We start from the raw sequence: 27,794 nt of genomic DNA, 5'->3' as shown, positions 1-27,794 counted from the left end.
CCTATCTCCAAATAGTCATTTTCTGAGGTACTGAGGCCTAGGGCTTCAACATATGAGTTTGGGGCAGCGGCGGGTAGGAGATACAATTCAGCCCATAACACATCTAATCAACCGGATATTGTTCTTCGGCAGAGTAATCTTTCCAGAGAGCAGCTCCGATCTTGTTATTCCTCTCCTCAGAAAAACATGGACTCGAAACAGTCCAGTCCCCTGGTACACACATCGCTTACAGATGTGGGCACTGTTAAAAGTCTATGAGAATGATAGAGAATAGGAAAGTTACCAGCAGATGAGTGGTTGTCTTATATATCAAAAAGTGGGATAAAGCTATTTTCCGGAAACTCTATATAGGTAGTAAGCTTGATGTAGTTCCTTGAAAAAAAAAAAATTCCAAGAGTCTTGAGAATACTGAGAAAAGAAAATAACACAGAAAGTAGTAAATAGGGTGATATATAATGGGAGAGTAGTAACATACATAGGCTTGATATGTTCATTTCAGTGGAATATCAGACCAAACTTCTCATAATAACCTTCTACAAAAGAAATACATTTTCTTTGGGAGAGTCGAGAGTTTTTCATTTTGGGTTTCTAAGGCCAGGCTAAGGACTGTATCACTTTTAATGAACTGGAAGTATGCTCTCCCTCTAAAAGGTAAAAAATTGAAGATAAATTGGTGATATGAATTTATTATCATAATCTAAAAGTATTCTTAATAGACAGCTGACTCTGTTTTCTAACTACCACCCAAACGTGAAGCTTTAGATTCATATTCTGATTCAGGGTTATAATTTTTGCTAGACCTTCCACCCAACTTTTAACGGCAGTGTAGCTCACATCCCCATACAGCAGGAGAATTCATGTAGTGATTTACACGTATGTTTTACAGCTCAACTAATTTTTCTTGGAACGCATTGCAGGAAGTTACATTACTCAAAAAGTAGATAGTCTTTGAGTGTTTTAATGAGATTAGGGTGAAAAAAACCCAGTTGGGATATCTATTTGGTTATACCTACGTTGAATATTTTCCAGACTTAAGTTATTTTTGGCCGTGCTTAATGATGTAGGACTGTAGAGCTTTTGTGTTGTAGAATTCTGGAGACTCTTGGCGTTGCCCATGGTATCACCTCCAGAAGCGATTGGCTGTTCCTTGTAGGCACCTCTGTTTTTCTAGAAGGAGCCTAATGCTCACCGTGGCTGACAGTTAAAGCACATGGTTCTTTACAATTCAGCCCATAGGCCAGAGAGCAGCACTTCTTTAAGGTCCTGCCGTGGGAAATAATATTTATGGAGGCCTGACTCAAGGATCTATAGTACATCTTTCCTCCGGGTTGTGGATTTTAACATGGGTGGTCCATGGACAAGCTTCAGGTTTCCATAAGCTCCTGAAAATAGATGCAAAATATTATCTCAGGGTGTTGTTTCTGAGGAGAAGATACATAGCATTTTATCAGGTTCTCAAAAAGTTTTCCATGGTCCAAAATATGTTAAGGATACTACCACTAATAACTAAGGTATATCTTCTAATTAACCTGACCAGCGAGGGAACCAATTTGAATACGTTGGTGTGAGACTGTAGTTTATGGTAAACGATTTTCAAAAGTAACATCTCTCTGAAACTGGTGTCTGTGTTAATTCTAAGAAATATGTAAAGCTGCTGTTTATCTCGTTACATAGTATCCCCTCTGCGGACTCCTGAGAGAATTTCTCTGTGGTAACCGTGTCAGGACTAGTCACGCTTCTCCTTAGTGGCCAGTTTGTTCTAACCTTATGGACTCCGGGAAACTTGTTACGGCTACTGGCTTCTAGAAAGCTGAATATGTGGTGTGCTTCTACCAAGTATAGTAATCTCAGTCCTGGCTTCACCAATTTTTAACTCTTTTTTCTACTTGCCTTATTAAAAAGCCATCTTTAAAGTTTCTGTTTGTTTGGTTTTGGTCTTGGTATCTTGTCAATATCTTTGTAACTCATCGTAAATATTAAGTTGTACCTCAATAAAAATAATGTATTTTTTGATTTGCCATTTTAACCACAAAATTTCTACTATATTGTCATATATAGCATTGGGTGCTGGGGATTAAAAGGCAGATAATGTAGGCACCTACCACCTGAAACTAACACAATACTTTAAGTCAATTAAAATTGAATTAAAAATATTTTAATTCAATTAAAAAAATGTAGGCCTCTGCCCCTTAAGGTGTATATTGTCCGGCAGGACAAGAAAGAGATGTAAGTCAGGAAAAAAAAAAAAAAGAGATGTAAGTCAGTAAGGACACTGAAATGTTACGCTGCTTTGCTTGTGTTGTGTCCTGGGGGAAGAGTGAGATCGTACTGCGGAGGACGGTAGTTCTACAGGGAAGTCAGAAAAGGCTTCAGACAGGAGGGACTGCTGGCCTGGGTGTTGGGAGGCAACTAGGTGTTGCCCGGCAGCTGACTGTGTTATCTAATTGCCACCAAAAAGTGATGCTTTAGGTCCTTATTCTAAACAGAGTTAACAGTTTTTGCTAGACCCTCTATACCACTTTTAACAGCAGTATGGCCAACATTCCCATACAGCAGCAGAATTCATCTGGTTATTTATATATGTTTAGCAGCTCAACTAATTTTTCTTGGAAGACTCATAAGGGCATGCAGGCCAAGGAAGCAGCTCCAGGTTTGGTATGCTTTGGGAACTGCAAACATTTTGGCATGGCCAGAGTGTAGGGTTATAGTAAGAGGTAAGGCCAGCCACGTAGGAAGGGCCAGGATTCTTTTTTTTTTTTTTTTTAATTGAAGTACAGTTGATTTACAAAGTTGTGTTAGTTTCTGGTGTACAGCAAATGATTCAGTTGTACATACACATATATCTATTTCTTTTTGGATTCTTTTCCCTTATAGGTTATTACAAAATATTGGGTATCATTCCCTGTGCAGTATATCTTTGTTGTTTATCCACTCTTTATATAAAAGTTTGCATCTGTTAGTCCCAAACTCTCAGTCCAACCTTCCTTCGCTCCCTCTCCCGCTTGACAACCACAAGTCTGATCTTTATGTCTGTGAGTCTGTTTCTGTTTCATAGATAAGTTCATTTGTGTCATATTTTAGATTCCACATGTGAATGATATCATATGGTATTTGTCTTTCTGACTTTGCTTAGTATGATGATCTCTGGGTCCATTCATGCAGCTGCAAATGGCATTATTTCATTCTTTTTTATGGCTGAGTAATATTCCATTATATATATATACCACATCTTCTTTATCCATTCATCTGTTGATGGACATTTAGGTTGTTTCCATGTCTTGGCTATTGTAAATAGTGCTGCTATGAACACAGGGGTGCATGTATCTTTTCGAATTATAGTTTTGTCCTGATGTATGGAAGGGCCTGGATTGTGATGGACTTTGTAAGCCATGCTAACAATTTGGTCTTTATCCTCAAGGCAGTGGGGAGTCAGTGAAAGAGTTTAATCATAAGAATAAGAATATCAGATTTGGGCTTTTGTAAAACACTCAGGCAGGTGTGTGGGGTGGATCGAAGGGTATAAGGCTGGGAGTAGGGAGGAGAGTTAGGAAATGTATTGTGGTGATCCAGTTGAGAAACGTAGCTCTCTTACATCACTGTCTGGCACATCATAAGTGAGGTACATACATTAGAAGAGAAGGGTCTCCATTTTGTCAGGAGAAAAAAGGAAATTATTGGACTTCTGTCCAGGCCAGAACCCAAGATGGCTGTGCCCTTGTTGAGACATATTGGCTGTCATTGCCTCTGTGCCCACCTTGGTCCTCAGCTCTGTATCAGAAATGCTGTTCCTTTGGAAACCACAGCCAGAGAAGAGATGGAGAGGTTCTGGAATAACAACAGTGGTTCAGAGCACCCTTTGTCTCCCCATATCGCTATCTGTAGCTGGTCTCTTCCCATGGTGATGTCCATTTGCCACCATGACATTGGTATTGCCTTGAGTGCAGGGGTCTCTCTTTTTGCTTGTCGGCCCTTTTGATCCCTGGGGGCTTTGAGTCTCATTTGGAACTTGTGAAGTCCCTGTATTTGGGGCCAGCACTGATCCACACAGCCAGATTTGCACTCCTCCTCCTTCTCATGTGTCACACGTGGAATGGGATCTGACTCCTGATGTGGGATCAAGAAAGGGCCTGACAGTTCCCCAGCTATACCAGTCAGGAGTGCGTGTCTTGGTTCTTACCGTGTTGTCCTCTGTAGGGCTGGCAGCCCTGTGAAGAGCCGAAGTTCCCAGCATCATCTTCCTACAAATTATTACATTGACCTGTCTTCCTGCTTGTCACTCCTGTCTTCAGCCAGGGCAAAGTTCTCCTGATTTGTTTAGACCCTTTTGTGCTTGCAGATCCCCTTGGAGCTCAGCAGTAGAGGACCTTATAGAACCATAGTAGTGGAAAAGGGTCCAGTTTTCCCCTTCTTTCTTTCTTTTTATTTTATTTTATTTTATTTTTGCGGTACGCGGGCCTCTCACTGTTGTGGCCTCTCCCGTTTAGGAGCACAGGCTCCGGACGCGCAGGCTCAGCGGCCATGGCTCACGGGCCCAGCCGCTCCGCGGCACGTGGGATCCTCCCGGACCGGGGCACGAACCCGTGTCCCCTGCATTGGCAGGCGGACTCTCAACCACTGCGCCACCAGGGAAGCCCCCCTTATTTATTTCTAAAGGTGGAGTGACTGCAGTAACTGCCTTTTCCTGACTGTAGCCTGCAGCCTGCTCTGGGCCTGGGAGCGCTCAGTCTTTCTTCACATTAGGCCTTGCTTTGCGCTGAGGGTCACCTTTTGGCTCCTTCTTCCTGAGACAGTGGAAACGATGCCAGCTCTGTGGCCTCTGCTGTCGGGACTGGGAGTGGGGCTTTGGGTCCCACTGCCTGTGGGTTGCTGGCTTAAGGACAATTCTGTTCATTGGTCAGAGCCCAGGGTCTTTAGCACCAACACAGTGTGACTGAAAGAAGAGAGGGGTGTTGGAGGGGGGAATTAGCCTGTCCCGGCTAGAGGCAGATAAAGAGAGTGAGTGGCTCTTGGAGCAGGTGCTTTGGGGAGAAGATATACAGCTTTTGATGCAAGAGGAAGATCCAGAAAATTATCATTGAACCTATTAACGGTTATTTCTTTTCCTTGCATTTGCAGAAAAACCAAGCCTCTTATTGTCATGTTTTCTAAACCAAATTCATGTGACAGCTTTTTCTGAAACGGAATTAAAAAGATCATTTTGTCTTTGGAAACAAAAAGGAAGTTATTGGAATAACACAAAAAAATACCCCGTTTATAAAAATGCACACACACAAAAGAACTATATACTTATGGAGTAAATAGGTAGGCTAAAAGCTGAAAAGGATGTATATACCAAACTGCTAACTCGTGCTTATAACTTTGGAGAGGGGGCTAGGATTGAGAGAGAAGAAATGATGGGGAATCTTTACTTCTTTATCTATGTAGTTGGAAAATTTTAACAATTCTATATCCACATATTATTTATATAAAGATTTCTGAGAAGGATGAATGGAGTGAGGGAGCAGAGACAGATGGTGGATACTATTCTCTGGGGTATGTGAATATGAAGGGACAGAGAGAGATGAGTTGGTAACCAAGAGGCTTCTGTCTTGGGAGGGTGGAGCTATGGGTGGGGTCTTTGGCCATCGGTCACACAGATGGACGCAGCACCCTAGCTGACTGATTGTTGGTGAGCAGCGCCCAGGCCTATGCCTGCCCCCTAGAAGGAATCCACTTCTCACTCCTTCATCCATTCTTTGGCTTATTTCCTCTTAAGCCCCACTCAGATGCATGGCCTTGGTCGTTATCAGTAAAACTTTGCTTTACTTTGCTTTGGGAAATGGTGCTTAATTAGTACTAATTATTTCTAATTCACTGTACATTCTAAGTCAAAGCATACCAAAAATCTAAATCTCAACGTATTCTGCATATCATCATTTACTTTTTTAAGGTGAATCATAACCGTGTTCTTTGGGAAAGTCCTATACTGGTGCAGCAGTGGGCTGGAAGAGACGTGAAGGGACTGGATCAGATCACAGAGGGATGGAGTCAGTTTAATGGAAGCAAGGAACTCTGGGAAGGGAGGAGACCAGCACGAGTGCAGTTTGGACTGACCCTGTGGATGGGGTTTGACGTCCGAGCAGCCGTGCTCACTGAAGGTCAGCCTGACTTTGGAGTCTCATCACAGAGGCTAGCCCTGCTGGTGAAGATGTTGCCAAGGGCAACAGCTAAACAGCTGCTCATCTCCTGACCACCTAGCAATTCAATTTGTAGGAGGACTGAATTAGTCAGGTTCTCCAGAGAAACAGAACCATTAGGAGGTACAGATGAGATAGAGTAGGAGAGGGAAGGAGGGATTTATTTTAAGAAATTGATTCATGTGATTATGGAAGCTGGAAACCTGTTAGGCTGGAGACCCAGAGGAGAGCCAGTGTTGTAGTTCAAGTTCAGAAGGCCGTCTGCTGGCAGAATTCCTTCTTGCTCAGGGAAGGTCAGTCTTTTGTTCTACTAGGCCTTCAAGTGATTGGATGAGGCCACCCACATTATGGGGGACAGTCCACTTTATTCAAAGTCCACCACTTCAGATATAAACCTCATCCAAAAACACCCCTCACAGAAGCATCCAGAATAATGTTTGACCAAATATCTGGGCACCATGGCCCAGCCAAGTTGACACATGACATTAACCACTGCAGGGCCCTTGTTGGCATAAATCCTAGACTGGCCTAAGTGTTCAACCCTGACTTGGATAGGACCCGCTTATTCACAGCGATATCCCAAGGACGTGGGGCAGAGGGTTCCTGAGAGAGGCACGAGACTGACCTCCTCTTCATGCTGAGATCGTTTTGCTTTGGTCCCCACTGAGACCCCAAGGAGGCTTCACCTTCCATGACTGGTGCTTGCCAGGGAACACGGAGGCTAGCTTCTTTCTCTTCCCCCCCTTCTCCCTCCTCTCCTCCCTTTTCCTCTTCTAAAGTGAGATATAATTGACATACAGCATTGTACTAGTTTTAGTTATACAACATAATGATTTGATATATGTATATATTATGAACTGATCACCACAGTAAGTTTAGTTCACATCTATCATCTCACATAGATACAGATTTTTTTTTTCTTATGAGAACTTTTAAGATCTACTCTTCTAGCAACTTGTAATTATACAGCACAGTATTGTTAACTATAGTCACCGTACCATACATTACATCCCCAGGGCTTAATTATCTTATAATTTGAGGTTTGTGCATTTACACCTCCTTTACCCATTTTGTCCACCTTCCTAGCCCCCCGGCTCGGCAGTTGATTAATCAATCTGTTCTCTGTATCTAAGAGTTTTTTTTTTTAGATTCCACATATAAATGATATCATACAGTATACATCTTTGTCTGACTTATTTCACGTAGCATAATGCCCTTAAGCTCCATCCAAATGGATCAGGATTTCCTTCTTTTTTATGGCTGAATAATATTCGTGTGTGTGTGTGTGTGTGTGTGTGTGTGTGTGTGTGTATTTCACATTTTCTTTATACATTCATCCATCAGTGATGGACACAAGTGGTTTCCATGTCTTGGCTATTGTCAACAGTGCTGCAGTGAACATGGGTGCAGATTTTCTTTTTGAGTTAGTGATTTCGTTTTCTTTGTATAAATACCCACAAGTGGAATTGTTGGATCATATGGTAGTTTTATTTTTAATTTTCGGAGGAACCTCTGTACTGTTTTTCATTAGCTTTTTTCTTCTGGTTCTCTTTTCCTTCCCCCACACACGTGAGTTAGTTTTGCTTCCTTAGGATTTCTGAAAACAAGAATAATGATCCTATTCCAGAAGAAAGGATATTATTAAAATCAACAAACAAAAAAGGATTCCCAACAAGTCAGAGTAATACTTAATGTGGAGATGTTTGAGGCTGTCGCCTGTGGTCACAGATAACATCACTGCTGTCCCTGGTCTCCACCAGCTGCCAGATACTCCACAGGCTGCCCTGCTCGTCCCTCATCACAGAAGTGAACTGGGCCTCAGATGCCTGTTTCTGAGGACCAGACAGCAGAGGGCAGTTGAGGCTGCAGTCTGATTGGGTAGGTGTTAGTTTTTTTTTAAAGTCATATTCTAGTCTGTGATTGGAAACGTCTGTTGCTTCTGTCTTACATCATCCTCAAACTAGCATTGATTAGAAGCAGGGGTATCAGCATAACTAGAGGCACTTCTGTTGTCAGTTGTCTGAGCCTCATGAGAGGTGCAAGATGACACAGAAGTAAGGGAAGGGGGAGATCAGATGCCTTTCTACTTCACTGGCACTGCTGGGAGAGAGCAGGGGATGTGAGGGGCTTTGATTAGGTGCTGGGCCAAGAGCGGGGGAGTTTCTCCATGTACTGCCCGTCTCCCTTATCCGCACCCTGGACTGTTGGGTCTCCTTAACTGGGCCTCTTTGTTTATCTTTATGTCCTCAGGGGCAAGGTGCCTCCCCACTGGGAAGCTAAAACGCCATGCCAGACAACACCACCAGATACACAGAGATTTCAGTGTGCCGATTTTGTAGCGAAATGGCACAAAATGACAAACCCTCTTTGGTGGCTTAGTTGCTGTTTAAAAAAGAAGAAGAGAGAAAGAAAAGACCAATGTGTTCCACTAAATGATGAGCTTAGCTTGGTCAGCGCAGTGTGAGTGAATATGTTTTAGGTATGGGAACACTGAGGGACCTTAGGTCTGCGATCTTTGGTTTTTCTTTGAAGCAGGAGGCAGTGTTATCTCCGGGAGGGAGGTATGGCTGTGGGCTGGGCCTGTAGAGCCAGCTCTAAGTCTTATGGCTGCCGTAGAGAATGGGAGAGGACAGAGACCGGGATGTGCCCACAGTCGCTCATGGCTCACTTGAGGCTGGAGACCCACATTCATAACAACACCAGTCTGGATGGTTGTGTTACTTCTGGGGACGTTTCCACTGTGTAGGTTCAACAGCGCAAGTGCAGGAGTGGAGAAGCCAGATGGCTATATTGATCCAAAAATTGGAGCTTCGATTGCAGAAGTGCGAGAAAGAAAAAGCAGAACTGAGTTATGCCCCGCAGAGCTCAGAGTGATAAGGAGGGAAGCCCAAGAGGCTACGGACGGGTAGATAACTGAACCTGACTCCACCATGTAAGTCAAAGCGGCTGAAGGACCAGCCAAAGGAAATGAGGTTATGCCATGTCGGAGTTTGAGATGAAGCCGCTCTCGAACGATGGCATGGCTGTGAGAGTGGTGAATGCAGGTTGCTAGACTCGATGTTGGTGGGTCTTCTGCATGAACAGTGCCATCTCTCTAGATGACGGCAAGGGAGGCGGGGTGCCTAATTCCAAGGTCTTCAGTGAGTGACAGTGACGGTCAGTGGATAGCACTGACAAGGAGGAAGAGAGGGTATGGACCTTGAAGGATGAAAGACTTCAATGTGGTCGTGGGAAATTTATATCGTAGCTGCCGTTGCAGGAAGCCAGAAAACAGCTGCATATGCTAAGAGGGGAGAGGCCGGATTCCAGTGGAAAATGGCTCTTTGGAAGAATTGGCTGGACCCCAGTGTGCTTAGCTCCCAGTGGTGTTGCAATGGCCTGTGATGACCAGCAGCCCTTAGGGTTTGAGTGTTGCAAGGGGGAGAGGTCTGGGTGGGGTAAGGAAAACATCTTTTGGTCAAAGCAACTGTTTCCTATTTTTCAAAACATCGGTGTTGGGACAGGTCATCTGCAAAGCACCTTCCTGGTTTAAAAGTTCTTTCCACGAATCTGAAAAAATGCACGTCAGGAGTTTGATCCCTTGTTATTGTCCAGCTGGAAGAATATGCCTAGATTCTGAATAATCTTTTCTTCATGTGAAAATCACCGTTCCCATAGAGATAGAAAGTAAAATACTTTAGAAATTCTTGGGGGGGGGGGAAAGATAATTGCAGTAAAAGGTATGAGTTGAACAAAGTGAGCTGTATTTTGTGTCTGGTCTTGGAACAGTTTACATGGGAGGGTGACTCCCTTCCATGCCTGAGATAAGAGGTTTCCATTCAGAGCATCTCAAGAAGAATCACTTTCTGTGCCTAAAGCCTTTCCTATTCCTCTAAAAATAATGTCGAGATAATGGTGGATGCCTTTATAGATGTCTGATTTTTTTTTCTCTTTTTAGTAACCTCATATACCTTTTGGAGGAAGCAGAAAGGATAAATGAAATCAGGGGAGCAGACAGGGCAAGGGAGGTAGAAAGTGAAGAGGGAAAGGAAGAAAGAGAAGAAAAACAAACACACACCCAGGAATATGCAAGAGAAGATTTAGGTTGAAACAGACTTTCATATTCAAAACTCCTGAGTAATTAGTTTTGTGGGCTCTTGGCATTCTCTTCAGAGAGGTATTCCAACTCTGGGAAGGAGAAAGGAGCAAAAGAAAACAAAATGATGACTTTCCGTGGCACAGAGAAAGGGAATACATTCAACAGTTATGATTCTAGGCTCCTTTTTTGGGATCGAAGTGTGAGTACTAGAGCCAGATGCTATTTGCTTTGCTATTTGTGTACTTTTGTGACTTTTTTTTTAAAACTTTATAAACTATAGCAATTAACTCTTTGTCTTTTTATTAAGAGGAATAAGAAGACACAGTATAAGAAGATTTTCTTTGGGGAGATAAATTCCCTTACTTCTTGGTATTCTTCTCGATTCGCCGGTTCTCCCCCTACCCTCTCCATCATCACACAACTCATTGCTTGGAACAAGGCACAGTTTCAGCGTTATTTCAACCAGCTGTTTCTTGAAGAATGGCAGATGAGAAAATGATAGAGGGACATGCTTCTCAGGGCAGTTTGGCTCTGCAGCCAGCAAGAGAAGGAGGGTTAGGACCGCTGACTTTTGACCCTGGGTCCTTAGGTGATCTTGGGCAAAGCAATCCACCAGCCTGGGACTCTGCTTCCTTATCTTGAACTGAAAAGTCTGCACTAGATGATTTCCAAGGGCCAAGCGCTAAGGATTTTTGACTCAAATTCTGCTGGAGGGTTTTGACAATCGGTTGTGGGGAAGGGCTGATAATATCATCAGAAATAGGCATGGCCAAAGGAAAAAAGCGTGTGAACCCAGAAAACAGGGCACTTCGTGTCAGGCATGTCCCTGGAGATGGCCAGTGATGATCTTAAAGCAAAAGACGTATGGGGGCAACCAGTGACTGTACACGTGGCTGTAGGGGACACCTGCCGTTACCAGAGTTCAGTGCAGAGGGAGAACGACAACAGGAGCTGGCTTTCTACCTAGGGGCTAGATTTGATTCACTCCCTAACTAGACTGTGTTGAACAGCTATTGAAATTAGAGAAAAGTGCAAAACTGTAATCAAGTCGTTGTTCTTTCTGCCCTGGTCCTACCCCCGGCCCCCTCTCCCCTTTATTCTCACTCCTCTGTTAAGGTCATTCTTGTCTTTCACATTTGTGCAGGCAACAGGTAGACCTGGGTTTAGGTCTCAGCTGTGCCTTTCTAGTTGTATGATCTTGGGTGAAATTACTTCGTTTCTTTAAATACCAGTTTCCTCATCTGCCAAGCAGGGATGCTAGCTAAGAATAGCCCCCGTGTTAATAATGTGGTATTGATATGTCAGATAGTAAGCCCTTAGTGAGTGTTAACTGTGACTGCTGTTTACTGTTCCTAAGGCTCCCTTTTATAGACTTATATCTCGTCTGTCCTCCAGTGCTTGAGAAATCTATTGCTGTGTAACAAACATCTCAAAATTTAATGCTCTAAAATCACCACTTTATTATTTCTCACGATTCTGTGTATGGACTGTCGTTCAGCTGGATGGTTCTTCTGCTAGCGTAGCAGCGGCAGTCAAATGGTGGCTGGAACAGGAATACCTAAAATGGCTTTGCTTAGGTGTCTGGTGCCTTGGCAGGGTAACTGAAACTCCAGTGATGTGTTCCTTTCTCCACGTGGTCTCTCCATGAGACTAGCTTGGGCTTCTTTACCTAGAGGCTGGATCGCAAGACCAGAGCTCCCGTCTGTAAGCACTGTTCACGTCATGTTTGCTAACGTCCCATTGACTAAATTCAGGCAACATGGCCCAAGACTAGAGTCAATATGGGAGGGGCTACACAAGGTATGACTATCAAGAGGTGTGGTTCACTGGAGCCACCAAAATAAGTCTCTACCACATCCAGTTTCCAAACCCCTACTGTCTGGAAAACAGCTTCACTTGGATGTCACTCTGTAAGCTTGAACGTAACTAATTCACTTCCAATCAAATAAGCGATTCATCGTTCTCCTTGATGAGCAGGAAGCTGGTGCTGGATCATAAACTGGATATCCTCATTTTGTCAACTTTCTTCCCAAATTATTGCATCACTTTTCCTTATTTCCAAGTTGAAAACCTAAACATAACTTTTCCCCCCTTCTTGTTTTTGTGTTTTACCAAAATCCAGACCCCATGAAACCCTGGTGTTTACTCCTTTGTTCTCTGTCCTCACTGCCGCTTTCAACGTGCATATCCTTATTATCTTACACGTGTATGGCTGCAGTAACTTTTTTTTTTTTTTTGTGGTATGCAGGCCTCTCACTGTTGTGGCCTCTCCCTCTGCGGAGCACAGGCTCCGGACGCGCAGGCCCAGCGGCCATGGCTCACGGGCCCAGCCGCTCCGCGGCTCCGCGGCATGTGGGATCTTCCTGGACCAGGGCACGAGCCTGCGTCCCCTATATCGGCAGGCGGACTCTCAACCACTGCGCCACCAGGGAAGCCCCCTGTATGTTCTCTTATATTGAATGGAGAGAGATGCAGAAGGCAGTTCCATGAATTATCTTCACCATTAAAAATAGACATTTGTTCAGCACTCAGTACATGTGTTCTAGACGCTGACCGAGGCGGGGATGAGTGAGGCTTACTTAGCTAGTTACACGGCACAATGAGAGCACCTGTTTCTTCTGTAGGTGGAGAGTATAAAACATGTTAGGAACATGGGAAGAGAAACCTATTACATTTTTTATTTTTTAGATCTATAAACCTTTTGGGTCAGATAAAAATTTAAAAATTGGACTTTGAAAGAATAACTTTCTGTTCATATGAGGGAACAACATTATAAAGTGATAAACATAGAGAGGCATTAACCTGAGGAAGTTGAACAAGCATATTCAGTTAATCCCTGACATTAATTTGATACTGTTCCTTTCCATTCCAGAGGCGTCGTATTTTTGTGAAACCAGCGATAGTATTTAACCTCAGTAATTGAGATATCGTGTACGGAAATGGCAAACATACTGGAAGAATCTCTCCCACTCCGCCAACTTTCAGCCACAGTTTCAAATACCCTATTTCAAAGAACTGAACTCCAGAGTAGTCCACTTAACTTTATGAACCTGGACTTCAAGGCAGCTGTGTTCTTTGGGGTAGAGCCACGCTCTTCTCTTACTGTGACCCCATTATTCCTTTAAAGTTATTCCGTTAACTTCCCAGCACAGCCGAAGAAGGGGCCCTGTTTCTTTCTTGGAGACTTTCAGGCAGAGGGGCCGTTTCCAGCTTCCTACTGAGTCCACCCAGCTATGTCATGCAGGGGATGCAGGGGAGAGCTTTCCTTGGGAGGGCCTCCTCAGAAGTTTTGGAGATGGGCCTCGAGCTCTTGGCTGCCATCAGGGTTTTCCAAAGTGAAGGCCTCAGTAAAGCTCGTCATTGACCGAGAGACGTGCCGCCCAGGCTATTTTCATGAGGGTCAAATAAAACTCTCTTGTCTTAAGCCTGCTTTGAAAGGTGTTTTCCTAATGATTTTACCAGTCAAACAGAATGACTGTGTGGAGAGTGCAGTTAAATAGCTGCAACGCTCTGGGCAGCCCCCTCCTCCACCCTGTGCCCCCCTCGCCTTTCCCCCGAAGCTCCTCCTTTCCCAGGCACACACTTGCTGCTCTGTTTTCTGTTCTGGAGCTGCCTGAATTGTGTGATGTTTGAGGATGAATGTGAACTCCTCAATCCAGAAAGAAGTGCCAGGAACACAAATAGCTAATTGGCATATTCACCCCTAGGGCAGGCGCGGGACCAGCCAAGCTGGCTGCATTATCTCCGTGGGGCGCTTAGCTTTGAGAGACACCTCAGCTCTCTCAGATCATCCAAGAAGCATTTCCAAAAGGTAGAAAGAATCGCCAAGAAAAGGCTGTAATCAGGAGGTGCTCTGTCTCTTGGGTATGTTGGATTGGTTGCGGAAATACTTGTTAGAGGCAGTTTATACTTTTGCTATTACTCCCTATCTGAGCTTCTTGTGATTTCAGGGCACTCTGGCCAGGTTAATAGCCTTTGAAACAGGGATTTCAGATTGGTGATCCACAAGCCAAATTCCAGTCACAACTCTGTGTGTGTGTGTGTGTGTGTGTGTGTGTGTATGTGCGCACGCACGTGCAAGCACCTGGCCGGTACTGAGTAGTGGCTGCCCCATCGGTGGGGAGCGGTATATGTTCTATGGTTTATCACGGTCCCCACTATTCCCTGCTTCTCCTAACCTTATCACCAAGGTGCTTCTCTCTTGTCTGTTACTCACATGGTCCCTGTAGGCCTTTGAGTTTGCTACCCTGCTTTTAGTACAAAAGTATTTGCAGTGCTCCTTAGTACAAGTATTTGCAGTGCTCCTTGAATGCTGAACTCTTCACTCTGAGACAAACCAAAGGAGTTGATAAGGATTTTTCAAGAATTGATTTATATTATAGAACTAAAATTTAGAAACATCAGCTGTTATTTTTCAGTGAAAATAGTTTTCAGCCTATAGCAGGGGCTGCCCCTGACTGAAGATGTGTCTGACTTTGAACAATTTGGTCCATATTAGGCTGTTGACTTCCTCGGGGGCCTGTCTGCCGCTGGTCTCCTCAGACAACAGAGCAGCAATTCTGAAACCCGGTGCTTCCACTTCCAGCTTCGGAAGGCCTCTGCTGGAAGACGTCTTCTCATAAGTAGCACAGATGCCGGCCTCAGGAGCCAGTGCACATCCTGTTTATTCAGTAACATTATAGGAAATGTGAAGACATGGGAAGTGACCACATGTTCTGGGGTCACCAGAGCAGTTCTCAGCGTTCTTTTACTGATTAAAAATGTAATGCTCTATAACATTCAGCTATCTGAGGCATACAGAATCTTTCTGTCTTGTCTTTATATAACCTTTACATAACCTCCTTCCACCGCCTAACTTTTTAATATGGCCACAAACAGGTAGCAAAAGTGGTATTTGAACTTCATCCTTCTTTCCTCTGCCTGCTGTTCCCTCACCATCTAATGGGAGTATTCAGAGGCTATGAATAGAGAATGGAAGAAATTGAGAACCCATGGTGGCACAATAGCCCATAGACCATGTAGTGAGCCTCTGAATAATTGAGAATCTGATAAGTAGAATAAGCGATCAAAAAAAAAAAAAGAATTTTCAAACAGTGATTCATCTTAGAATCATTTCATATTTTCCCCATGACTATTAGAGTAAAATCATAAAAATGGAGTGTTAACTGAAACTTTGCATCAGATCTTTGTACTGTGTTGTATTGTGTTTTATTCCATGAGCCCAGATAGGACTGCACTCATAGTGAGTGAACAAGTTGTAGACTGGAAAAACCTGCATACATTGGAGGCAAATTATTTGGTCTATGGGCTGTTCCACCTGTGGGTTCTCAATTACGTCCATTTCTATTCTGCCATGGAAACGGAACTTAGAGTAAAAATAATATCTAGAGGAGTCTATCTTCTTTACATTACTTGGCTTTTTTTCTCTCTTAAATAATTCTTTGTATCTTAAAGCATATATTTCAAATATTGACTATTAAACTGGATGAGATTTTGAACTAGTTGGTTGATATTTTTAAAATTAGTTAAAAAAATTTTTGAGGTAATTTTAGATTCACATACAGTTATAAGAAGTAATAGAGATTCAATGTCCCCTTTGCCCAGTTTTCCCCAATTGTAACATCTTGCAGTACCTTTTACAGTATCACACCAGGATATTGACGTCGACACAGCCAAGACACAGAACACTTCCATCATCACAAGGATTCCTCAGGTTGCCCTTTTATAGCCACACTCATTCCCCCAATCCCACCTCTGGCAACTGCCAATCTATTCTCCCTTTCTGTAATTTTGTGGCCCTCTTATTTTTAGAACCATTTCTCCCACAGCTGGTCTCTGGGAAGAAAATAGCCTTTAACACTTATATAGGGCTGAGGACTTTTTGTAGGTGGAAGCTGGTACTTGTTTATACCTGTGTGCCCTCAGAGTTGACTTGGGGTTCTATGCCAGGAGACAGCGTCTGGTCCTGAAATCCAGCTCACTAAGATGTCGCTACTGCAGCCATTGCCAGAAAATGCCCCTGCCAAAGGTTGACGGAATTTTCCCTCCTGAATTACACACCGCTTCAAAGCAGGCCAAGAAATGACCTGGGTGGGAGGCATTTCTGCACTCTCCCTGACACTACAATAGTCAGATATTGTCTGGGGCCCCTGGTAGCTGTGGAAAGGGTGAGAGGAGGTATTCTATTTTCTCCACCTGTCAACCTGTTGTGATTGTTTACTGATGGGTGTTGAGACTTTGAACTCTTTCCTTTTCTCTCCATCTTTGAAGTTCTCTCTGCTGCTGTGCAGCTCTGCGTTAACTCTGTATTGCACTTTGAGTTTCTGGAATGCCACAAGGTGCCAGATAGTCTTTCTCTCTTTCTTGCTATCAGTATGACTTCATTATTTGATGCCACTTACAAAGTAAAAGCCATTGCCATTGTGTTATTAGAAGAATCAGGAATCGTCTAATGTCTACAGCTGTTCGGGCCTGTGTTACACTTGCTCTTGAGGTAGCTCAGCTCCCTCAAACGCTTCCACTTTAGGACATGAAGTATGAGATCCAGTAGAGGAGATATTGGAGAAAATTGATTTCTGCAGGTTTTTATGGATTGGAATTGCTTGTAACAGCCCTGTCTTTGGCATAAATCAACTGTACATTAAAAAAAAATTTTATTGCAGAAATTAAATGATATGGCTTAGACGTAACTGGCGAGAAATTTGGTATTTCAGACATATTATGTTACACTTACTTTTAAAAAAATTTTTATTTGTCTGCGTTGGGTCTTCGTTGCTGAGCGCAGGCTTTCTCTATTTGCAGTGAGCTGGGGCTACTCTTCTCTCTTGTTGTGGAGCACGGGCTCTAGGCGCGCGGGCTTCAGTAGTAGTGGCTCATGGGCTCTAGAGCTCAGGCTCCATAGTTGTGGCTTAGTTGCTCCGTGGCATGTGAGATCTTCCCGGAACAGGGCTCGAACCCACGTCCCCTGCATTGGCGGGCGGATTCTTAACCAGGGAAGCCCCTATTACACTTACTTTTATTTAAACTGTTTTAAATATTTTGTCACCATTGGTAGTCTTAAGTCCCACAATGAAAACAGTTTCTACTTTGTGGATATAAGGCTTGATACAGAGAAAGATTTAATGGACTCATAAAGCCATGTCCTGATTGAGTAGTAATGAAAGAATTCATGGATTTCTAAGGTCCTCCCTTCCTTTCTTCATTCCTATTTTTCTTTCTTTCATATTATGTCTAACTTTAACCTTCTTTGCAAACTGAGGAGTTGCTAAGAATTTGTAGAACTGTGTGTGTGTCTAATATTCTTATCTATAAACTTTAACCAGCCAGTTGAGTTGTGAGAAGAATGGAATGTGTGGTTTTTGGTTTCTGGGATGATATGCAAAAGGAAATGATAAAAAAAGAAAGTTTAGGGGCTTACCTGGTGGCGCAGTGGTTGAGAGTCCGCCTGCCGATGCAGGGGACATGGGTTTGTGCCCCGGTCCGGGAAGATCCCACATGCTGCGGAGCGGCTGGGCCCATGAACCATGGCTGCTGAGCCTGCGCGTCCGGAGCCTGTGCTCCGCAACGGGAGAGACCACAACAGTGAGAGGCCCGCGTACCGCAAAAAAAAAAGAAAGTTTAAGGAGAGAGTCAGTGTGAAGCTCGTTAGTCAAATTAGACAAACAAAAAAGGAAATAAATAAATAAATAAAGTTAGGTTTCTGATCTTTGTAATCTATCTGATTATTACCTCTGGTATTCCCCATATATATGGAGATTTAAAGTTTTTCATTTTTAGCAAATGAGTTTCTTTTGTTATATACACTCCTTTGTCAGTTATCTGCATTAAAAAGTTTTCAGTGCTTGGTCTTCAGCATTAAATTGGATGATTCCTGACAGAAGAAAATAAACCAGTGGGTTATGCCTTGGAATTTAGTTATCAGTTACTCAGTAATTTCTGTTCCAAGGAGACTACTAAACCTGACTCAGTGACTTTTTGACTCAAAAACGTAATTATACTGGAAAGCTAACACACCGTACCACCAAGTTTTAAATTAATATGTTTGTTTTGAACGGTAAGTAAGAAATTAAAATGTGTACACTGTTCTCAGAACAGGATGTCAGGAATATAAGTGCTTGTCAGCGGTCGATCCATATAGTGAACTTTGTAATATAGTATTAGGCAACTTCTCTCCGATTATTTTTGTGTACTGAATTAAGAGTTTCACTTTGCTTAAGCTTAAAATTATTTAAATGAGAAATAACATTAATGCTGGCCCAACTAAAGAAACACCATGTAGTTGCCACCAGAATGTAAGCTCCATGAGGGCACAGACTTTGTAGATCTTGGCTACTGTTGTATTTCTAGCTCCAGACACATGAGGCAACTGATACCATTTTGTCAAATGAAGGAATAATAAACACAGGATAATAGATGGAGAAATTGTATAAGGTCTGTGTCTTCTTTGCAGTAAGTACCATTTAGTTTACTTCCCTTGAGAACAGTGAAACTATAAATTTATTTGCCATAGGTAGAGTCAGCCTCAGTAGGGTACGACATTATGTACAGCATAAATGACATTACTGAAAGATGCCTCTGCATTTTGTAGATCATACTTGCCCTTTTCTAGATATCCTCATGTCCTAGATCAAGTATAAGGTTTCCTAACACATCATAGAATCCTTGAATCTCAAAACAAAGCAGTAGGAAGAAGCAGGTGTAGAGTAGGAGGCCAACATCTATGATGGTTACATAGATGATTACAAGGCTATACTAAAACTTTTACATATGCAGAGAGAGAGATCTAATATCTAATTTTCACTGTAGCCTTGTGCAATAGCAATTATTTTCCATTGTGCAGGTGAAGAGGTAAGCTCAGCTAGTAAGTGGTGAAGCCTGATGAGTCCAATTCTGTCTGAAATTTGTTCAATTTGTCCAAAATGTGTGCATTTGACACCATGTTATTTTTTCTGAGTACTACAATTTAATTTCTGTGGTTTATTTCAGTCAGAATTCTTGAAGAAGTTGTTTGCATTAACTGTTCTCAAATTCTTCCTGTGGTTAATCCAGTGATTACTTTTCAGTCCTATATTACCGGACTTCTTTTGTACCATTTGACATTGAAGGTCTTTTTAAAGGTCCCACTTGAGATTCTGTCTTCGGTTGGTTTTTACTCTCCCCTGGTTTTCTACTTCTGGCCACTCTTGGGGGGTTCATTAAATGTATGGACTACATGGGGGGAGAAGTGACTCTATATTGAGTCTTCCCATTGGTAAGCACACATAGCTCCCCTTTTAAGTCTTTTCAGAATGACTTTCAATAAACTTTTATAACTTTCTTCATACAAGTCCTTGGTACCTTTAGTTATTGTCTCAAACGGTATCTTTTTTTAAAAAAAATAACTGTGTGTTCTAAAAGTTTGTTGTGGGTAACAGAAACTCAACTGATTTTTATACTTGTATCAAGCAACCTTGCTGGAGTATTTTCAGTACTTCATTTGTATTTTATTTTGACTTTCAAAAAACTTTTTGTTCAGGAAAAATTATAGATTTATAGAAGAGTTGCAAAGATTTTATAGAGTTCCTCTATACCCTTCACCCTGCTTTCCCTAAGGTTAACTTCTTGCATAACTGTGGCACTTTTGTCAAAAGTAAAAACAAAAAACCAAAAACCAATACTGATGCATTACTGTTAACTAAGCTACAGACCTTAGATTTCACCACTTCTTCCACTGACACCCTTTTTTTGCTCCAGTATCCAATCCTTGCATCTAGTCTCTTAATTTTAATGCAGAAAATTGTACCACCCACAAAGAATAACAGTTTTGTCCCTTAGTTTCCAAATCTGTGCGTGTGGTGTAGCTGTGCGTGTGTGTGGTATAGGTGTGCGCGCATGTGTGTGTGGGGTGTAGGTGTGTGTGTGCACGCGTGTGTGTGGTGTAGGAGTAGGTGTGTGTGTGTGGTGTAGGTGTGGGGGGTGTAGGTGTGCGTGTGGTGTAGGTGTGTGCACGTGTGTGGTATAGGTGTGTGTGGTGTTGGTGTAGGTGTGGGGGGTGTAGGTGTGTGCATGTGTGGGGTGTAGGTGTGTGTGGTGGTGTAGGTGTGTGTGGTGTGTGTGTGGGTGTAGGTGTGTGTGGTGTAGGTGTGTGTGCGTGTGGTGTAGGTGTGTGTGCACGTGTGTGGTGTAGGTGTGTGCACGTGTGTGGTGTAGGTTTGTGCGCATGTGTGGTGTAGGTGTGTGTGGTGTAGGGGTGTGTGTGGTGTAGGGGTGTGTGTGGTGTAGGTGTGTGCGCGTGTGGTGTAGGGGTGTGTGTGGTGTAGGGGTGTGTGTGGTGTAGGGGTGTGTGTGGTGTAGGTGTGTGCGCGTGTGGTGTAGGGGTGTGTGTGGTGTAGGGGTGTGTGTGGTGTAGGTGGGTGTGTGTGGTGTAGGTGTGGGGGGGTGTAGGTGTGCGTGTGGTGTAGGGGTGTGTGTGGTGGTGGGGTGTGTGTGTGGTGTAGGTGTGTGTGTGTGTGGTGTAGGTTTGTGCGCATGTGTGGTGTAGGTGTGTGTGTGGTGTAGGGGTGTGTGTGTGGTGTAGGTGTGGGGGGGTGTAGGTGTGGGGGGGTGTAGGTGTGGGGGGGTGTAGGTGTGTGCACAGTGCTTACCCTCGTGAGCTGGCTTGACTGACCACTCTTTTCCAGGCTCTGCTGGCTCTACACCCTCTACTCCTCCTGCAAATGTTGGTGTGTCGCAGGATTCCGTCCTTTGCCCTTTACTTCATGCCTGTTACACACTGTTCTGGATCTCATTTTGTATCTCCCTGTGTGGGTTTGCAGCAGCCTGTGTGTCCAAGGTAGCCACTGTTTGCTATGATTACCAAATCTTTATTTGCAGCATAGATTTCTTTTTTATTTTTTTATTTTTTTGCGGTACGCGGGCCTCTCACTGTTGTGGCCTCTCCTGTTGCGGAGCACAGGCTCCAGACATGCAGGCTCAGCAGCCATGGCTCACGGGCCCAGCCGTTCCGCGACATGTGGGATCTTCCTGGACCGGGGCACGAACCCGTGTCCCCTGCATCGGCAGGCGGACTCTCAACCACTGCGCCACCAGGGAAGCCCATAGATTTCTTTTTTTGAGCTCCAGATTCATATAGCTGACTCTCTTCTGGATATCTCTGTCTGGATTTTCCACAGACTGTCAATATGTCTTAAGGGAACTTATCTGATTATCTTCTCTTGCCAACTTGTCCCTCCTCCTGTATTTCCCATCTCAACAATCTCCCAAATATCCAAGGCAGAGAAACCCGTGGCCCAGAGAGAAACCATTCTTTCCTTCCTTCTTCCTTCCCTGCCTCCTTCTTACCTCCACTGTCTCCCTTCATTAACTTTTAATTCTTTTTCCTTCAAGTCTCACATATTTATCAACTTCTCTCCATCCTATTTCATGCAAAGCTCGCATTCTTTCTTCTTTTTTTATACTGTCAAACTCCTTAACATAGTCTTCAGAGCCTCTGGCCTCTCCAGCCTCATCCTGTCCCGCGATGCCCTCTCACACAGCACACACCGCCCCCTCACTCTGTGCTGGCCACACCCATGTACCTGACATTCCTTGGCTGTGCCATGCTTTCTGTCCCTTTCTCCTTTGCAAGTTAGGTCAGGATGCTTTTGTTGTTGTTGTTCCTACTCTCTTTTCCTGACTAACTCTGCTAATTCCTGTAGTCTCCATTCAGTTGTCACTGCTTCCAGGAAACCTTTCATCTCCCAGGCTGGGTTAGGTGTACCTTCTGAGCGTTGTTGGATAGCTTGTGTGAATTTCTCTCATGGCACTGACATTATGGAGCTCATCTAGTTATCTGTGTACCATCCCTCTTCTCCTCGACAGTATTGTATGTTCAAGGTCAAAGACTGATGTTGTAGTTTCCTTTATGCTTCCTATTGCTTAGCACAGTACCTGGCACATACCTGTTACTAGTAAATGTTCATGAATGAATGAATGAATGTATTCACTGTTCTCAGAAACACTGACTTGTCTATTTCCCAAAACCATATTCTTTCACCGGGGACAAGCCTCTCTAAATGTCAGCTTCTTTATTTATAACCGAGGAGGGCGCACTGGATGATCTCTGAAGTCCTTTACTGCTCTAACAAATTAGTATTCGTGATTTTAAGATTTCTCATCCTTGGGCTTCCCTGGTGGCGCAGTGGTTGAGAGTCCGCCTGCCGATGCAGGGGACATGGGTTCGTGCCCCAGTCCAGGAAGATCCCACATGCCGCGGAGCAGCTGGGCCCGTGAGCCATGGCCGCTGAGCCTGCGCGTCTGGAACCTGTGCTCTGCAGCGGGAGAGGCCACAACAGTGAGAGGCCTGCGTACCGCAAAAAAAAAAAAAAAAAAAAAAAAAAAAAAAAGATTTATCATCCTTGAGCCTATTCAAAAGAAAATGATACAAATTCATGGAGGAAATTCCAAAAAAGGAGTTGCAAATTGTTTAGTTCGGCTTTTTGGTTACACTCTGTTAACTAAATGTGTCAAGTGCTAATTAATGGTCTGAGCACTTGAACATTTGAGTAGTTTACTGTGATCAGAGTTTCTGTTCCTTTGCTTACATATCTAAATCATCTTAGAGAGACTGTGCAAATTCTCCTTTGCTAAAGATTTTCAAGTAAAACTTAGACAACTGTTTCTCATGGATATTGTAGATGGGATTTAAGATGTAGTTGTATAGTGATGGGACCAATTGACCCCTAAGATCTTGCCTAATGATGAGATTCTTCAATTTTGTGGTTTACAGCTTTTGTTTTTATGCTACAGCAGAGGAAAAAAAGTTGAATTTTAAACTTGGATAACACACTATGTATTTTTCCAAGTTCATCTCTTACTGGATTTAATATCAACATTAGAAAGCCACCAGAAGTCTATGTTTATCAAAATTGTTGACTTCTGTGTATCCAAAACCTGAATATAGTGGGTGGTCTCCAGCGTGCTGAAGTGACCGGGGCTACCTCAGTGTTCAACGTCCAATTTAGAAAGGTCTTTTATTGTAGACTTCTTTTTTTAATTTAAAAAACTTTCAAAATGTAAAATATAACATAGATACAGAAAAACACATAGAACAAATTTGTACTTTAATGGGTTATTACTAGGTGAACATTTTTGTAATCATCCCTCAGGTCAGAGAACAGAACTTTGCCAGTCACCGTAGAAGCCCCTCTGTGTGTCCCCTGTCTCAATCACAGTCCCCTGACCCCCCAATAAAAGTGTATAGATCTTTAATTACTTCTTTGCGTTTCTTAATAGTTTCATCACACTGATAGGCATCTTAAATATTCTGCTTTAGTTTACTTTTTAAAGTATGTCAGTTTTAAGCCTTTTTTAGTCTCAGGTCCTCCTTCTATCTGTTTTTCTCCCTAGTAACTGATTGTTGAGGAAATTGGATTATTTGACCTGTGGGGTTTCTTTAAAGATTTTTTTTTTTAATGTGGACCATTTTTAAAGTGTTTATTGAATTTGTTACATTATTGCTTCTGTTTTATGTTTTTTTTTTTTTTTGGCCTCGAGGCATGTGGGATCTTAGCTCCCCAACCAGGGGTCGAACCCACACCCCCTGCATTGGAAGGCAAAGTCTTAACCACTGGACCCCCAGGGAAGTCCCCGACCTGTGGGGTTTCTCAGTCTGGATTTTGCCTGTTGCTCTAGCTGTCTTGGACTTGGCTGTTTAGGCTGTTTCGTGCCTCAGTCCTGAAATGACATTCTACCTGGAATATCATTCTATCTAGTCTCCCTACCCTATACCTTGTTCATGAGGTTATCTCCTACATATCCTTCAAAACTTAGCTCAAACCTCATCTCGCCTAGAAAGATTCTCTGATTTTCCCTCTAATAATAGATATGTCATTTTCCGTAGTCTCATAGCACCTGTATAATGCTCCAGTATGACACCAAGGACATTGCTGCAATGGTTCCTTTAGCTGCTTTTTCTCGTGTGAGATGCTTTCAATTCATCAGACATTCACAAGAGACTTCTATGTGTCTGGCATTTTGTTAACTCACAGGATACAGAGATGGATATAGTTCCCTGCCCTCAAGAAGCTCACAAGCAAAGAGGGCCAGACAAGTAGAGTACAAAATTGTTCCGAGTAGAGGAAGCAGGATAAAGGAGTATAGAGGAGAGGACTCCTATCCTAAACTGAGGGGAGAAGGGAAAAGGGAATGACCACAGAAGGTTTTCCAGGGTAGATTGTAATTCTACAGTCTAGCGCACTGCATGCAAGAGAATTGGTACTTATTTATACTACAAAAAGGAATGTTCTATTTTATAGTCATTTATTAAGCACTTTTTAGGTGGCAAGTTTCATATTATCAATATTATGGAGAAAACCAATTTTTGTTTTGCTTTTTGGATAGCTATGACAGACACTTTTCAAGTGTATAAACAGCTAGATTGAAGTATTAAAATAGGGTTTAGTTTTATATAAGGTGAACACCAAGGCTTTAACCTTTATTCTAAATGTAAAAGTATACATTAATATTTTCTATTTCCAGAAACTAGGCTGAGGATAATAGTTTCCCTGGTTAGGCACAGAAGGGAATAGATCATTTTTATGGTTCAGAAGAGTTGATGATAATGTAATCCAAAGTTATCCTCCATTTTTCAGAACAAATTTTTGCTAGCTTGTCTATTGTTTCATTTCCTGAAAAGTATGGAAAATTTTACATTGTATTCGTTATGTGGAAATTTAATAGAATTCCTTTCATTCCCTATCTTGAAGTGCCTGATACTTAAAACCACTCCTTTAAAGAAGACCCTCTTCCCACTCTTCCTCCAGCCAACAAAACACGTCTTTGGTTTATGCCTTTTCTAGGTCGTAAGATCCAGTGGCTTTGCTTATTCAGAGTCTTCTAAATCCCAAGTATGATGATTTTATTGTAGCTTTCCTCCCTGTGAAGCCAGTCCAGTATGAAACAGTGGCTGTCCAGTGTCCTTGAGTACTGGCTGAGATTTCACACTGTATAGAATCCAGAAGTATCTCAAGGACTGTCTCTGGAACATTAACACAGTTTTCATACCTGTTACGGACTGAATGTTTGTGTCGTCCCCCCCCCCCCCGCCCCCCAAATTAATGTGTGGAAATCCAAACCCTTGATGGAATGGTATTAGGAGATGTAGGGCCTTTGGGAACTGGTCATGTCATGGGGATGGAGCCCTCATGAATGGGATCAGTGTCCCTACAAAAGGGACCCCACAGAGCCCCTTCTGCTATGTGAGGACACTGAGAGAAGACAGCTGTTTGTGAACCAGAAAAAGGGCTCTCACCAGACACTGAATCTAACACCATCTTGATCTTAGATTCCTTAGCCTCCAGAACTGTGAGAAATAAATGTTGCTTAAGTCACCCAGTCTATGGTATTTTTGTTATAGGAACCTGAATGGTCTAAGACAATACCCTTCAATAAGTTGGTACCCACATTTAACATTAATTGCCCAATCAACTGCCTTGGTTACTTTTTGTTCTTTTATACCCCCCCCCAATTTTTTATTAGAGAAAGTTTCAAACATATACAAAAAATAGAACCAATTTAATGAACCCCATGTACCCATCACCTAGCTTCAGTAGTTATCATCGCAGTCTTGTTTCATCTATACCTGCCTTAGCTCTTTACCCCCTTCCCTACTACTGGATTGTTTTAACTATATGTGAGACATCATGTCATTTCATCAAAGCATTTGAAAAATGACTACATAAATTATTACGTAAGTGATATGTATGTATTAGTGCATATTAGATACATAAATGATTGATATGTATCTCTAAAAGACTGATATGTACCTCTAAAAGATCCTTTAAAAATAATTACAGTTCCATTCTCATGCCTAAAAATTAAAAAATTCCCTTAGAAGTATAAAATATCCAGTTAGTGTTAAAATTTCTCCTATGGTCTTACAGTAATTTTTATAGTTGGTTTGCTTTCATCAAGGTTTACTCATTGCTTTTTTTAATACATTTTTTAATTTGTTTATTTTTGGCTGCGTTGGGTTTTTGTTGCTGTGCGTGGGCTTTCTCTAGTTGCGCTGAGCGGGGGCTACTCTTCGTTGTGGTGCACGGGCTTCTCATTGTGGTGGCTTCTCTTGTGGAGCACGAGCTCTAGGCACACGGGCTTCAGTAGTTGCAGCACATGGGCTCAGTCATTGTGGCTGAGGGGCTCTAGAGCGCGGGCTCAGTAGTTGTGGCTCATGGGCTCTAGAGTGCAGGCTTAGTAGTTGTGGCACACGGGCTTAGTTGCTCCACGGCATATGGGATCTTCCTGGATCAGGGCTCAAACCTGTGTCCCCTGCATTGGCAGGCGGATTCTTTTTTGTTTTTTCTTTTTATTTTATTTATTTATTTATTTATTTTGCAGTACGCGGGCCTCTCACCGTTGTGGCCTCTCCCGTTGCGGAGCACAGGCTCCGGATGCGCAGGCTCAGCGGCCATGGCTCACGGGCCCAGCCGCTCCGCGGCATGTGGGATCTTCCCGCACCGGGGCACGAACCCGTGTCATCTGCATCGGTAGGCAGACTCTCAACCACTGCCCCACCAGGGAAGCCCGGCAGGCGGATTCTTAACTACTGCGCCACCAGGGAAGCCCTACACATTCCTTTTGATTGATACATTTCTTACATCGATTTTAATTGAGAAATTTCCCTCTTGGAACTCATGACTGCAATTATTTCATGTTTAATATGGCATACACTTGGCATTTTATTCTACATTATTTAAAAATTCTGACAATGCTAACATTGTTCTTGTTATAAAAGTAACGTGTTCAACTGAGAAAAAAATTTTAAGTATCAAAAAGTGTATGAAAGTAAAATATTATTTTCCTCTTATTACGCTGAAATAACTGTTAGCTCTTTGGGATTATTTTCTACTAATATATATATATTCCACTGTGTAATTTTTACATAGTATGTATTCCCTCTGCTATTACTTTAGGCTTAATTTGCTCTTCTGGTTCTTAAGGTAAAAGCTGAGATTTTCATGATTTTTTGTTTTTCCAATATAAACACTTAAAGCTGTACCTTTCCCTTTAAGCATGTTGAGTTTTTATTATCATACAATTAGAAATATTTTCTAATTTCCCTTGTGATTTCTTTGATATGTGTTTTGCTTGGAAATGTATTGCTTAATTTCCAAATATTTGTGGGATTTTCTAGATATCTTATTGTTATTAATTTCTCATATTACACTCTGTATGATTTTAACCCTGTTAAGTATATTGAGACTTGTTTTATGGCCTGCATATAATTTATTCTTGGGAGTATTCCTTGAAAATATATATATTCTGCAGATTTTGGGTGTAGTGATCTTTAAGTGTCAATTTAGGCACATCCGCATGTAAAACAATGAAGTTGGACCCTCATACAACATACAAAAATTAACTCAAAATGGATCAAAACCTAAATGAAAAGGTAAAACTAAAACTCTTACGAGAAAAGCATAGGCGTAAATCTTCATGACCTTGGATTAGGCAGTAGTTTCTCAGATATGACACCAAATGCGTAAGCAATGAAAAAACAAAATCAATAAATTGGATTTCATGAAAAT

At 42.5% G+C, this 27,794-nt stretch overlaps 1 protein-coding gene and 1 pseudogene across 2 annotated transcripts in view; both read left to right on the top strand.

Annotated features, from left to right (window-relative positions):
* FGF2 (fibroblast growth factor 2) overlaps positions 1 to 27,794 on the top strand; it is a 60,552-nt gene that overhangs the window by 9,817 nt on the left and 22,941 nt on the right. The window lies entirely within an intron of this gene.
* On the top strand, positions 3,704 to 4,211 carry LOC115857143 (succinate dehydrogenase cytochrome b560 subunit, mitochondrial-like; annotated as a pseudogene).

This window comes from Globicephala melas, chromosome 5 (genome assembly GCF_963455315.2).
Source record: "Globicephala melas chromosome 5, mGloMel1.2, whole genome shotgun sequence".
NCBI classification, from domain to species: Eukaryota; Metazoa; Chordata; class Mammalia; order Artiodactyla; family Delphinidae; genus Globicephala; species Globicephala melas.
The sequence above is the reverse complement of the archived record's forward strand: the minus strand, read 5'-3'. Positions and strand labels throughout refer to the sequence as shown.